The sequence below is a fragment of the Cornus florida genome, unplaced genomic scaffold (assembly GCF_030987335.1).
Source record: "Cornus florida cultivar Cherokee Brave unplaced genomic scaffold, ASM3098733v1 CherokeeBrave_3.0.0_Hap2_Chr01, whole genome shotgun sequence".
In the NCBI taxonomy this organism is placed as follows: Eukaryota; Viridiplantae; Streptophyta; class Magnoliopsida; order Cornales; family Cornaceae; genus Cornus; species Cornus florida.
The window spans coordinates 102474100-102490244 of record NW_026775571.1 but is presented as its reverse complement, the minus strand read 5'-3'; positions in this window follow the sequence as shown (position 1 = coordinate 102490244).

Here is a 16145-nt window from a genome sequence, read left to right as displayed (position 1 = left end):
CTAGTACATTCCATCTCTCAGAAGATTGTCCCATACCAGAATAATTTCCTAATTCTAATCAAGAACAAGTAAATGCAATGATCTCAAGGCCTGGAAATAATCTATATTCCAATACTTGCAATCCCGGATGGAGAGATCATCCGAATTTCTCGTGGAGGCAACAAGCCCCACAAAATTCAAATTTTCAAAATCAAGGGCAACAAAATCAGTCATCTTCTCAATTTCAAAATAGGTAATTTCAGGCATCCTCAAGCTACCATCCTCCATACAATCCAAATGTCTCCAATCAACCCCATGTGTTCCCAACTGATGAGAACGTGGCTGCAAACAAACAAATGATGGAATCATTGAATAAGCAAATGATGGATTCCAACAAGCAACTCTTGACATCTTTGCAACCCACTCTCTAAATGGTTCATTCTCATACTCAGTCCATAGCTAAGCTTGAGAATCAAGTGGGCCAAATAGCTAACTCCATGAATCAATTTCTCCAAAAGGATAAAGGTAAGCTTCCCGCTCAACCATTTGAAAATCCTAGAATGATGCATGTGATTGATGAATCCCCTCCTCTGAGTGGGCCAATTCATGAACAAGTCCAAGTAATCACCACCCTTAGGAGTGGTCGTGTTGTTGACAACAACGTTAATGGAAACAAGGATGAGAAAAATCCTCCTTCGAAAAATTCAAATTCAAGTCCCAGCTCTTCTAATCCAAATCTTACTCATGAAAATCCCAAGCTTGTCACCCCAAATGTGGAAACTTCTTATGAGCCTAAGGCTCCGTTTCCTCAACGTCTCCAAGAGTCGACACATATTGGGAACAAGAATTGCAAAATTTAAGACATGTGGGAAGTTTTCAAGCAAGTAAAAATCAACTTGCCTCTCCTGGATGCTATAAAGCAAATCCCTCCCTATGCAAAATTTCTCAAGGATTTGTGCACTCAAAAGCGCACTTCCAAAAATTATTTGCCAAAGAAGGTGAGATTAACTAAAAATGTGAGTGCAATCATTCAACACAGTGCTCTCCCAATTCAGTTTACTTACAGCTTGGGTTGGGAGATCTAAAGCCAACCTCAGTGGTCTTGCAGCTTGCCGATAGATCGGTTAAGCACCCACGAGGCATTCTTGAGGATGTCATTATCAAAGTGGACAAATTTTACTTTCCGGTAGACTTCATGGTTCTTGACACGGAACCAGTCCATGACCCAAAGAAGCATATTCCCATGATCCTCGGTAGGCCATTTTTAGTTACGGCTAACGTTTCATTTAATTGCCGAACCGGGGTGATGGATATCGCTTTTGGAAATATGCAAGTCAAACTCCACATCTTCCATGCAACTCAACATCTTTCCGATAAGGATGATTGTTTCCTTATCGATGTGGTAGATGAAGTGGTCGAAGAATCTCTCCCCTTCATTCTAAGCAAAGATCCTTTGGAAACTTGCATGTCTCATTTCGACTTCTCAAACTTTGATATTGACCAATCAATCCAAGAAGTAAATTCCTTGCTTGACATTAATGCTGTCATGGATACTCCTCCTTGGAAAATTCCAAAAGAACCATTTCCTCAACTTTCTTCTACTCCTCTGGTCCCTTCCTTGGAGTCTCCTCCACAACTTGAACTAAAGCCGTTCCCGGTTCACCTCAAGTATGTGTTTCTTGGTGCAAATCAAACTCTTCCAGTCATCATTGCTTCTGACCTTTTAAAGGATCAAGAAACTAGCCTTTTAGCAGTGCTACAAGAGTACAAAGAAGCTATTGGCTGGGCAGTGGCTGATTTGAAAAGAATTGACCCTTCTATTTACATGTATCGCATCCATATGGAGGAGGATGCTAAACCTTCTACAGAGGTGTAGCGCCGGTTGAATCCCAACATGAAGGAAGTGGTCATGAAGGAAGTGGTCAAGCTATTGGATTCAGGAATCATCTACCCTATCTCCGATAGCAAATGGGTAAGTCCCACTCAAGTTGTTCCTAAGAAATCTGGCCTCACCGTTGTTAAAAATTCCACAGGAGAACTCGTGCCATAACGTACCACCATCGGGTGGTGTGTATGCATTGACTACCGGAAACTTAACTCTACCACTAGGAAGGATCATTTTCCACTCCCATTCATTGATCAAATCCTAGAGAGGTTAGCTGGCCAAAGCTTCTATTGTTTCCTTGATGGCTATTCTGGCTATAACCAAGTGGCAATTGATCCTCAAGATCAAGAGAAGACCACATTCACATGCCCCTTCGGAACCTTTGCTTATAGACGCATGCTTTTTGGCCTATGCAATGCACCGGCCACGTTCCAAAGATGCATGATGTCCATATTTTCATATATGGTTGAAAAATTCTTAGAGGTATTCATGGATGACTTCTCCGTCTTTGGATCCTCCTTTGACTCGTGTCTCCAAAATCTTTCTCTTGTACTTCAAAGGTGCAAGGAAACAAATCTCATTCTAACTTAGGAGAAAAGACACTTTATGGTCCAAGAAGGCATTGTTTTAGGACATGTCGTTTTAAAAAGGGGAATTGAGGTTGACAAAGCCAAAGTGGATTTAATCTCTAATCTCCCTCCTCTAAATTCGGTCCGTCAAATCCGTTCCTTCCTTAGACATGCAGGTTTCTATCATCGCCTCATCAAAGATTTTAGCAAAATCTCTCAGCGCTTGTGTAATCCTCTTGCCAAGGACGTTCCATTTAATTTTGATGAAGCTTGTATGGAAGCTTTCATGAAACTACGTACTTTTCTCTCATCCGCCCCAATCATGAAACCGCCTAATTGGTCTTTTCCATTTGAGATCATGTGTGATGCATCTGATTATGCATTAGATGCGGTCTTGGGCCAACGTGTGGAAAAACTTCCATACGTCATCTATTATGCTAACAAGACTCTTTTCGATGCTCAGTTAAATTACACCACCACTGAGAAAGAATTGCTAGCTGTGGTGCATGCCTTGGATAAATTCTGTTCCTATCTTCTTAGATCCAAGGTTATTATCTTCACGGATCATGCCGCTCTTCGGCATTTGCTCACTAAAAAAGAGACCAAACCTCACCTAATTCGATGGATACTCTTACTTCAAGAGTTTGACATTGAAATCCGGGACAAAAAAGGGACTGACAATGTTGTTACAGACCATCTCTCTCGTTTACTCATTGAAAGATCTTCTGAATTTGCTGCAGTCCGTGATTCCTTTCCGGATGAGCAACTTTTTATGATTTCCTATTCCAGTCTCCCTTAGTATGCAGATATTGTCAACTATCTAGTTATAGGAAAAATTCCATCCAATTGGTCCAAAAAAGAAAAAGACTGGTTATTCTCCTAAATTAAGAATTTTTTTGGGAAGATTCGGAGTTGTTCAAATATTGCCCAGATCAAATCATCCGGAAATGCATTCTCGACTACGAAACCACAAGCTTCCTAAATTTCTGCCACACTCTTGCTTATGGGGGACATTTCAGTGCCAAAAAGACCACTGACAAAGTCCTTCACAGTGGATTTTATTGGCCATCCTTGTTTCGGGATGCATACAATTTCTGTAAATCTTGTGAGCGATGTCAACAGCTCGGATCCATGTCCCGGAGGGACATGATGCCCCTCACTCCCATCTTAATCATAGAAATTTTTGATGTGTGGGGGATCGACTTCATGGGACCATTTCCATCTTCATATGGCTATGAGTACATCCTTGTAGCGGTGTTTTATGTTTCCAAGTGGGTTGAAGTCGAAGCTACCAAAACCAGTGATCATAAAGTAGTGATCAACTTCATTCAGTCCAACATTCTTAGTCGTTTTGGTACGCCTCGAGCAATCATTAGTGACGGTGGAACTCATTTCCGAAATCGTTATCTTAAATCCGTTCTCTCCAAGTACTCCGTCCTTTACAAGGTTGCCACACCTTACCATCCTCAAACGAGTGGTCAAGTGGAAGTATCTAATCGGGAGATTAAGCATATCTTGGAAAAAACGGTTCGACCGGACCGCAAAGATTGGTCATTAAGACTAAAAAATACGCTTTGGGCTTACCGGACAGCTTATAAGACACCCATTAACATGTCACCACATCGACTTGTTTTTGGCAAGGCGTGTCATCTCCACGTTGAACTAGAGCACCGTGCTTATTGGGCCATAAAAAGGCTCAACTTTGATCTCAAACAAGCCTGCTCTACTCGTAAATTGCAACTCAATGAACTTGAGGAACTTTGAAATGATGTGTATGAAAGCGCCAAAATCTATAAGGCAAAGACTAAAGCTTTTCATGACAAGCACATTGTCAAAAAGTCTTTTGCCCCTGGATAAAAAGTTTGGCTTTTCAATTCTAGATTGAGACTCTTTCACGGTAAACTCTGTTCACGGTGGGATGGTCCATATGTCATCACAGCCATCTTTCCTCATGGTGCAGTCGAACTCCAAGATCTTACCAATGGATCTCTCTTCAAGGTTAATGGCCAACGACTTAAGCCTTACATTGATAGCATAATCCCTTTTCAAAAAGTTGAGAAAGTCCTATTGTCGGACCCAATCTACGAGGATTAGTGTGCCATGCAATGCCTGGTTCGTCTAACTATCGACAATAAATTTAGCATTCATAGAAGAAATTCTTCCATTTTTTGAGCCCTTTTCTTTCAAGTGCCTTGTTCCACAAATATTCCGGGAATTCGCTAAGTTTAACCAAAATGTGCACCTTTCCTGAATTGACTCATCTTACATTCCATGGTCCCATTTGGTTTCTTTAGCCGTTTTCAGGTCTCCGTACCACGTCCGAAATTATTCCTGGTTATTTAAGCATTTGGCTTATCTAATCTAAACATTTAAATGCCTTTCGGATTTCGTGACCACCCCTTAGGCCGTTGATGCTAAATCCTATCCCGATATTCCTGCAAAGCAACTTGAATCCTCCGTAATTCAAAAATCCATGTTCAAGTTATTTTTCGATTCCATACTGAGCCTTGCAAGACCATGTTAAGCTGCACAAGGTAGCTGTAGAGAGGCCCCACGGGTGCCCGCCGCGCCACCGCGGGTGCTCGCCAAATGAGGCAGTACCAAACCAACCTCCGTGAGCGCCCGCCGCGCTATAGCTGGCACCCGCCGCCGCCGCCCGGTCGCCGGCCCCCGCCGCCTTCGCAGTTAGGATTTTAAATGGGCTTTCAAGCCCATTTTTCCCTCTTTTATACTACCTTCAACCCTTCTCCCTCTTTACTCTCGCCCCCATCCCTCTCAAACCCTCAAACCATCCTACTCTCTCTCCCAATTCCTCCCTAATCCTCTCATCCATTCATCTCACCCATCATCATCCTTCAATCTCCATCCTCATCATCCATCATTCAAGCTTAAGGAGATTGAGTCCTACACCTTGGGTAAGTATTTCTACCTTTCTTTTTCTTTAAATTTTTACACTAAGGAGGAGGGGATTCTTGTTTTGAGGGATTGGGGATTTTTGGGTTGTGATTGAATGTCCATTACAGGTTAAAATTTTGTGGTTTTTGCATTTCTAACCTTATTTTTGCTCTCTTCCCAATTTTGCTGCACGCCAAGTGTTCGTAGAAATTCCTGAACCAGTTTTCTTCATTCCAATGGCTCCTAGGGTTATTTCCAAGCGTGCTCGTTCATCTGAGGGCCCTTCTAATGCTCCTCCGAGCCCAAATTAGGCTGAATGGCCAATTGAAACCAAAGTCAGATTCGACATTGCAAATACTTTCGAGAACAATTTGGAAACTGCATGGTCCATCCGCGAATTGAGGGCCCGTGGCCTAGCCTCTCTTTTCAAACCGCGTGCTCATTCTTACTTCCCGCGTGTGGTCTGTCTGTTCTACGCCAACATGTTCCACTCATGTGAGGAACCAGACAAAATCAAAACCACCATTGATGGCTATGATTATGAATTCGACCTCGATGACCTTGGCTATGGATTACCCCTTGGTTTCGCCGGTGGATGAGGCGGGCCTCGCCCTTTATGTTGAAGGTCCCGATCAGCTTACATTAGCGGACATTGTGGGAGAAATTTGTCATGGTCAATTCACCGGCAACAGAACCATAAGCATCGATAAATCTTTCTTACCATGCCGGTTGTGGTTTCTCGATTTGGTTATGGCTAAGAATGTCCTACTCGTGCCAGGCCATTCTGAGCGAAAGGGGGATTTTCTGAAAACCCTCTACTATGCTAAAAAGGAGTATTGGTTTTGTGTCCCACAGCTTGTCTGGGACCAATTGCTAAAAATCTACTTGGGCATTCCCATTTCCATACCTGATTACAAGGTTGCTCAAAAATATGGGGTTTCGAGCTCCCCGTGGTGAGTAGAAAGGGAAAGATATGTTGAACTTCAACCTTGGGGTCTAGAAGTCCAGCACAGCTCAGCTTCAGATGTCCCGTCAAGCCCACATTGGTGACGAGTTGGATTGGGGTGCTCCGGCCCCCCCTGTGGCTCCTGCTCCTCCTGCTCCTGATGCCTTCACTTCTCCAGCTGCCCCTTTTGTCCCACCGCCTGATGTCATGACTTACGCCGACTATCTCGCCTTGGATGTTCGTCTCGATGTTTTTTCCTTGCGCTTTGATACTATAGGGGGTGCTGTCCAGAAGACTTAGGAAAATCAAGAGATTCTGCAAGCTATGCTCTAGTCATTGATTCCCACCTGGTGCTTCTTCCTCTACTCTAATGGTGGAGTGATTTCATGTTTTTCGTCTTATTTCCCTTTTCAGTAGTACTCTTTAGACTTATTTTAGGCCGCGTTTGGCATTTGCTTTTCAGTTTTTCTTTTGCACTTACAACTGCATCACTTTTGCTACTTTGCATGGCTTATAGTTTTTAGTCAAATAAATAGCAGTTATTTTCATTGAATTTGGATGCATATGATTCTTGCCTTGTATAGATATCTTTTGACCAGTTTTTGAAACCAAGTTTGGGGGCACGCTCCTGGAATTCACGAGCTGGCCTATATTTGCACCGCCACTCCAATCCTCTCAACTTGGTACTATTGTTCCTTTCCCCTTTTGTCCATTCTCTTTGCATGTCCCTTGTCTTCTCCCATTGGGGACAATGTGACATTCAAGTTTGGGGGTGCATGTGCATGCTATTTTTGGTGCATGAGCATGTTATTGCAGTTTTGATATTTTTGCTCATTTTTTATGCTCGTAAGTTAATTAAATCATATTGTCTAAAGGAAACTTTTTGAAGGTTGATTAGATCATATTGTTTAAAGAAAACTTTTTGAAGGTTGATTCATGTGCTTAATACTTTGTGTATAGAAGTCAAAACAAATTTTTTTTTGAAAATAAAGAAACTTTTGAATAAAACATATTGATTCATAGTCAGTTTGTATAAAAAATTCAATTAAATTTTTGTCAGATTTCATACTCTGTTATGCTTCACATTGCACATTTGCACACCGAAAACCTAATTGTGAGGTATACAACCCAAATTGACCCTGATCGGGACTCAGTGATCTGAATTAATGACCCTAATGAATGGATATCCTTGGCATAAAAAAAAAAAAAGAAAACAAAAAATGGTCAATGACCAGTCGAACTTCGTAGCCTTTCCAACTCGAGTTATTAAGCTCTGGAAGTGTTTCTAAATTTAGTACCCTAAAGCCATCTGGCTTGGGAGTTGTTGGCCTAACACTTGTTACATGGGTTGTTTAGAAAGCTTAAAGAACTTAGACATTGCATGGTTGTTCCAAAATAAATAAAGATGGTTCGTCAAAATTCGTAGCCTTTCCAATTCGAGTTATTAAGCCCTAGGAGTGTCTTTACACTTAGCACCCTAAAGCCATCTGGCTTGGGAGTTATTGGCCCAACACTTGCTACATGGGTTGGTTAGAAAGCTTAATGAATTCTCGACATTGCACGACCATAGTAGGTGATCTTTAGAGTTGATTAATAAAATTGTCAATAAGCAACAAAAGTTGTTCAATTAATAAAGTTATGCCTTGGAGACCTCATTTAGAAGGAGATTTAAGGATGTGAAAATATGTTCTTGAGATTGGAAAAAGAGGGTAAAAGCCACATATTAGGAAGCCGACTCACTTTCACTGAAGTCAGAGTTTATGTTATTCAAGAGATGACAATTGAAACGTTTATATAGACCTTGATGATTGATGCATTTAAGTTGAACTTGTTTTGCCATTTTGTGTTAAGGCTTCATATAAGCAAGGTAGTCTGCCTAATGTCTATCTTCAAAATTTTCTGTGCGCCAAATCATAGTTGAGCTTCGTCGATATTTTTGTTTCATGATTGATGCATGTGTTAGCATTTCATTGGTCGTCATTTGCATTAAGCTCTTTGTCTTGTTTTGCTAAGGGACTAGCAAAATGTAAGTTTAGGGGTGTGATTAGCGCCGAATATTACATATTCAAGCGCCCTTTCTTGCATTAGTTAAGTCCATTATTAGAGGATAATGTACAATTTTAATTCAATTGTGTATTTCTTTCTAATTTTAGGTATTTTTTTCCCAAGAATGATCAAAGAAGCGATTTTGACAACTTTCCATTGAAATACGTGCGCCGTGTCAGGGAGTCATCTTCGGGACCTAACCTCTTCAGTCGCCGTTTTTATGAAGTTCGTTGCTTAATGTTCATAGTGGAAATATGTCTTCACTCCAGCCTGAAGAAGCTTGCATAACATTTAGGCTTGGAGGAAGTGCAGCTGCAAGGCCCCGCGAGCGCCCGCCGCGCCACCGCGGGAGCCCGCCATTTTGTGGGGCTTTGCTGAGCCCCCGCGGGAGCCCCCGCGAGCCACCGCGGGTGCTTGCCGCGCTATCGTGGGCGCCCGCCAAACACGCCAGTCCCCCGTAAGCCACCGCGGGCGCCCGTCGATTTGCAGAAGGCAGCTCAACTACCTCTGAATTTCAGCATCTTGGTCCCCTTATCCTTCTTTTGTGTGGTCTAGCTTCATGCAGAGGGTGGAGCTCAGGATTTTCAGTATGGGGAGTTGGTTTTGAGTGTATTTAGAGTGTAAAAGCTCATTATGAAAGATATCTCACATTTGACTAAGTTCTAGAGAGAGAAAGAGTGACTTTGGAGGGTCTTGGGTGTTCTTGAGCTTAAGGTGTGAAAATGGAGAGGGATTCTTCATCTTCTCCTTCATTCTTTGTCTTCATGGGTAACTAACTCCCTAGCTAAGGAGGTGATGAAGCCCCAATTTGTAAGCATTGCTATGTTTTGATTTATATTTGGGGTATAATGTATATATGTAGCTTTTCCATGAACTAAAGCACTTTATATGATGTAATGAATCTCTTTATCTATAAATGATCATTTTGAGTCAAATATCTTGTCTTAGATTGTTTTTCTCTCGTGATTATATTGCTACATTTTCATAGTGACAATGGAGATGAGTTCATGGAAGTGTTTTTATTGGCATGATATTTAGGAATTTTGATAATCTATTGCTTAGGGCTTTCCTTTGATAGATTCCCCTTGATTTCTATTTCATGTGCTTTTATTATGAGAATAGGGGCTTGATAATCTATGGCTTGGTGATCATGTCTAATGTTGCATCCTAGTTTAGGTGACCAAAACATGTAGTGCCTTGATAGGTTATTCTTGTATCTTGTTTTTATATATTTCTTGAAGTTAATGTATCAATGTTATGTTGTTGCATTCCATGGTTATATATATATATTTCCCCATGTAAATCATGTCCCAGTATGATTATGGATGGGTAGTGGATTCACTTCCCTAGTTTCCATTTTAATTGTCTTTGCCTCTTTACTTCTTAGCATTAATGTTTTATGCACTTTTCAATTCATAATCTTAGTGACAATCCAACAAATCCTCTATAACCCCCCTTCATCATTCTAAAAATGACTCTAGATACCTAAGTTGCCATAAACTCGCAGTCCCAGTGGTTCAACTTACCCGACCAATAGCCCTATTTTACAATGATTTGTGCTATTGCAAAGGTTAATGTATAATTGACAACTGATCAATGACTATTAATCAAGGAATTTCTTGACGTCTAATGAGTAGATATCTATGTAGTGATAGATGAAGAATTATGACCACTAGTGTAGGCATGGTATATGTTCAAAGACATGTTAAAAACACAATTTTGCATATTCTCATCGCAGTCATTTTTTGGGTGTATTATATATATATCTTATTGGACTTCAACTTTTTAATTTGCCAAATTGGCATACATTTTTAGTGGAAACTATTTTTTTATTCAAATCCAATATATAAATTGTTCACGGAAAAGTTGAAAAAGGTTTGAAATGATTGAATATGTTTAACCGAAATCTAGTGGAAAAGAGGCCCAAGTAGCAGGATTCACTAAAAGCATCTCTAACCCAATGTTATTTGGGCTGCTATTTGTAAAATATAGCAAATGGGCTTCAAATGGGCTCTCCAATGGGCTGTTATTTAGGCTGCCAATTTTTAACTTTGCCAATTGTTTTGCCAATTCTAGCACAAGAAATGGCACTTGCTATTTCTGATATTTCGTTCCTATGTAGGGTAACAGAGAGAGAGAGAAGAGAACAGCCGCATCCCGATCATTTTGTTTTGTCCTCAGCCCTGCACTCCTCTCTCCCTCTTTCTCTCTCCTACACCAGACACTCTCTCCTCAAACCATAGACAACTCGCCTACACCATAGCCACTCCTCCGTCACTTTGAAACTGTAGAAGGAAGCTATTTCTAGGGTTTGTTGAAAGCTGATCGCGTTCGTTTGCAGATTGTTTTCTCCATTACAAATTTGATATCTGTAAGTCGTGTGGCGTTATGATTTTTTTTGTTGAATGGAAAGCCCCATGTTAAGAGAGTGAAAAAAATGAAATTCCAAGATCTCAGAAGATCGCCTTTAAATTTTCTCGTCTCAGGTTTCTCATTTTCTTTTTCTCGGTTCCCAATCAAAACAAAACTCAATTTTTACATATATATTTATATATACACTTCATTTGTGTGTGTCTCAGAATCATCTTTAATTTCTCATTTATATACCATATGATTTTTTTCTTTCACTTTCTTAAGTTTTTTCTGACGACGGTTGCAATACTGTAGCCGGCCTCCACTGGGACGAATGATCATCCCATATTTGATTTTTAATTTTTTTTTTTTCCTTTAATTTTTGTTCGCAACATTTAATTTTGAGAATTTTGAAAAAATCATTCAATTGTTTATTGTTATCATTTTGGGTTTAATTGAGATGCTAACCCAATTGGGAATTTAGCAAAATTTATTCAATTATTTACTGTTCAGTTGTATATTTCCCCAGAGGTTATGGACTGGGGTTTTTGAAGTGTTTAGCTGGAATTGGAGTCTTTGTTAAGCAATTCAACCAGGAATATATTAGGTTCTTGTTAGATTGTTGTTTATACTCGTTTTATGTATTTTGTCCAATGAATTTCAATTTCATTCTAAAATCCGGCATGGGCTTTGTATTTGGGATCCAGATTTCTCTCTCTGTGCATATGTTTTGTGTTGATTTGATTTCCATGTGTGTGTATATGTATTTTGCAGTCTTCAATTCAATTTCAGTGTTGATTGGCTTTCTTTTTTTCCCATCAAATAAATGGAATTATTTCGAAATTCATTTTTCTCATCTTTTTTACATATACACTTTCTCAATTTCAGTGTTGTTGCTGTTGTTAGAAATAATTTCATAATCTGAGATTAAAAATAAAGAAAAAATGTGTTTGATGATATTAGAGCGTTAGTGTTGATGCTCCGTGTGAAGAAGAGGTGGGATATATGAGTCTGTTTGCAGCGAGCCCCCATGGTACTTAAATATAGGTTCTACTTAGTAATGTAGTGTTGGGATGTAATGTCCTGTTGTAATGATGTTTTTGCCCCAGAACCATCTTTCTGGTGTAAATTTTAATCTCTAAATTAAAGCAAAATTTTTTATAGCAATGTTTAAGTGACAAGTTCATCATAAATAATTAGTCACAGGATAAGGCGCTATGTAGTCAGGAATTGATAGTTTGATATATTGCAAAGTTATCTCTACCTTTTTAGGCCACCTTCCAATTGTACAACTCTAGTATTAGATTCAATATTTCCATGGTTCGTGTTAGAAGTGTTTCAAGTGTTTATTAAATATAGGTTCTACTTGGTAATGTAGTGGTGGGAATGGTAGCTGAAAAAGAATACTGGTTGTGTCAAAAAGTAGCATTTTTCATGAAATGCACTATTGGAGCAGAATTGCTAAAATGTAGAATTTTAATACTGTAGCACCTGCCAAAATATAGATTTAGCATGCGAAAATGGCTTTTAGCATTGGAGATGCTCTTAGCCCAATCATGACCTGCCATCTAAAATAGGGGGAGTCAAGTGCAAATAAGTGAAGGTGCATCAAATAATTTTCAAGAGACACTTTTGTAATTTTTTAAATATATTATAAATTTGTAGTACAAATAGTTGGCATATAACTCATTCACTACACTAATAACATTTTAATGATACCTATTACGGTTATGCATGGTTTGTAATTATATAAAACTTTCTAACTTGTAGTGTTTTACTATAAATTTGTCTTTATTTTTTAATTTTTTTTATTTATTATTTTTTTTGTTCGCTAAACTCCCCTAACTAATTGAGGGGTTACTTTTAGCAAAATAACATGAAAGTAAAGGTGTTTTATGCACTAATAACTATAGATTTTATTTTTATTTTTTATGTTTTTTTTTTTAAAAAAATTAAAATATAGTGATATGTGTAACAGAAAAAACATATAAAAAAAAAAAATAAAGACAAATTTACTGCAAAATGTTTCTAAGTCCAGAGAATTTAATACAATTTACCTTTTCTTATTATTATTTTTATTTATGCAGTAATGAAGCAAATTGAATTTGGCCTGCACTTACTGGACAAAGCCTAAAATTCACCGATAGTGAGTAAAATCGAATTTCTCTGAACATTCAATTAAAAGAAGAGTATATCCGTTGATAACAAATAAAAGGGTTAATTTCCTCCACCCTCATATGGATCGGGTAAGGTTTGGGTCTTTCTCCTCAATTATCGGATAAGGTTCGGACTATGTCCACAATCATAGCGCTGAGATACCCTTTGCAATTTGAATTTGTCTTCTAATAGATTGGAGAAATTCCTCTAGGGACCCTTTGCGAACTTAGACAGCTCAGTCTTTTATGTGGAACTATCCACTTTATGGTGCAAGTCCCACCATCGTGTATCAGAGCTCAACACCAATAAAGAAAAACAACAATCTTGTATTGAAATATGTTCCACCACTAATTGGGTCACTAGTATTTGTGCTGTTCTTTATATGGTGACAAGATGCTGAAAAGAGAGACGAGAAGTCCAAAGTAAGGCGATTTTATATACTGTGGCAAATGCAAATCAAAGAGGATTTCATATCAAGAGCCTCTTCGAGCAACAAATGGATTCAGTGAAAGCAACTCCTTTTTTTTCTCCCCTGAATGGGTTGGTGATTTTATTTCAAAAGATATGACAATGAAGCACAAGAAAAACAGAGGGCATACCCTCTCAAAGAAAAAACAAATAAAAAATAGAGTACATCCACTTCCATTAAGAGAAAAATACACATGAACTGAGCAACATACGTATTACGGAAAATAATGAAGATTTGCATAATTGTTGGAATGAGATTTGCTAATTATAAGATTGTATATATGCCATTAATTTTTGATTAATTGTAATTGATCATCTTTATGTAGTTTCCTAGAATAGGTTAGCTGATGTACTCTATAAATATACTCTTCTTGTAACGACCAGAACCCGTGGGTCCGGATCATTGACCGGGTCCCTATCCGAACTCGAGATCAACAAGGGTACAATGGTCATTTCCCGTGCTCATAGGTAATATTCAATTTATTACATGGCTTAAAACACTTCAAAATCATAGCCTAAGAAGAGAGGGTCAAAACACTGGTCAAAGAGGGAGGGTCAGCCGACTGATGGCCCTTGGTCGGCCAGCTGAAACTGCATGATCGGCCGGCTGACTGAGATGGTCAGTCGGCCTAAACGATTCTCAAAGTTGCAAACTCTCGGGACTTTACTACAGTGGCTCATCGACCGACTGAAATTGAGGTTCAACCGACTGGTGAAGGAGGGTCGGTCTGCTGATGAAGAGGTTCAATCGGCCGAAACAAGTTTTTCCACGTTTCAGCTCACCGGAATGCCAAAATGGGCATTGTCAGCCGATTAATAGTCGTTGTCAGCCTGCCGACAGGCCTTGGGTAGCCGCTACCCACAGCTAAAACATCAAAACTGATTAGACTAGTTATAAGCCAACCTTATAAGTTATGCAATTCCGTATTCACAACGACAACCTATACAATCCTCCCGTCATAATTATCATCATAATTTTAGGTAAGGAATTTCAAATATGTTACATTCACAAGATTAACATAATACTGACATTGTACATCCCCCGATGATCGCATACAAAATAAAGAATATAGTTACATCACGAGACACAAAAATGATACATTTACAGCTAGTGCTTTACATGATGGGGTTTGGTTACGAAAGATGGCAAAAAGGGTCAGTTCTCTAATCCAAGCTAAGTCTGTGGTTGTGGCTCTTCCGCCACTTCTTTCCCGAGCCCTGAAAAATGTTAATAATAAAGGGATCAGCACGATGGCTCTGTAGGAGGTGCCTAAGACACACCTCCTGAAACCTGTGAATCTAACAATGAATATGAGTAAGGAAAATGGGGTCATATTATATCGGGAGATATACAACAACAATGTCAATATCAATTATCCACTTCATGAAGAATCGATACCATGCTATGAAATGTAATGCCATGCAGCGTCACTCCCCGTTTCCAAAACATTTTCGTTTCATCATTCCAAACCGTCAATGCAATCTGACCCATAGCACCTCTATGGCGTCACAAGGGATGGGTTAGCTAACTATCTCTAACCCATAGCGCCATCTAGGCCTAGGTAGCTCAACCATACTAGAGTCTCACCCTAGTTCCCTCTAGATTACATTAATACCACGGACTTCTAGGCGCCTCCTAGGCGACCGAGTTTTTGCAAACCTTTCATCAAACTTTTTCTCAAAACCATTTACTTTTCATTAAAATCAAAATTTTCCCCATTTCATGCCCCATGATATGCATGGATGTCTCATGCTTTCCAATGATATGTCAATAAAGAATTTCATAACTCGCAAATTAACAAGCTTCCATATTTCAAACTTTCAACAATTTATACATAATAGGCATAAAATTAATCACATAAGCATGCTCTCTCACACAAAATCAACTAATATACATAGACATATGGTTCATAGACATCAAATAAGCCATCTTAGAGAAATTAACACAAATTGAACTTGCTAATCAACAATTCATAAAGAATTGACTCACAAAAAGTCTAAGAAGTTATGGATTAGGAATCCCCTACCTCAATTTAATGAAAAGCCCCAAATTCACCTCAAACCCTAGAATTTCAAAATCTCAAAATGGTGGCCAAAAAGGGATTGGCTCCGATTAAATCGTAGATCTCTTCGAGCTCTTTAATTTGTCGCAAACAGCATCAAAAATCTCCCAACGGTTTGTGAGAAATCAAGGTTTGAAATTGCATAAAAAGATAAAAGAAAATGGGAGAAGAGAAAGAGAGAGGGCATGAGATAGAGAGAGAATTTTGAGGCCCAAAAATGGCCTCTTGGCCAATTAGAAGGGAAAAGATGTGGGCCCCACAACAGTAAAAATTTATTTTTTTTCTTTTCTATATATATATCAACCATACTAAATCACCACCACATATAACATATTAAATAAAATGCATGGGATGCAAATGAACCCAACTGAAATCCCCGTGCGCGACAATTCCAGTAGCGGGTCCCACACGGGACCGTCCGACTCGAAAAATGAAAAAATACAAAAATGACGAACCTTGCATTTCAAAGAGTCCTGAACTCAATGAAATGCCCCAATCAACTCTGAGACTTAACCGGCACACTCCATAGTGTCCGGTACGCAAAACAAGAAAAGACGAAAATGCCCTTACGTAAACAAAAAATTCAAGAAAAATAGAAAATATCAAAATTCAGAAATATTACACTTCCTTTTTTGTAATGAATTCAATTCAATATATAGAAAATTCCTCAATTTTTAGTTTCTTTTACATGGTATTTGTGACGTTTCCAATTTTCAGCATTTTTCATTTTTCTGGTAATTCGTTGGTGCAAGGGTATTCTGTCTTTTCACGTTTTGTGGTTGGGT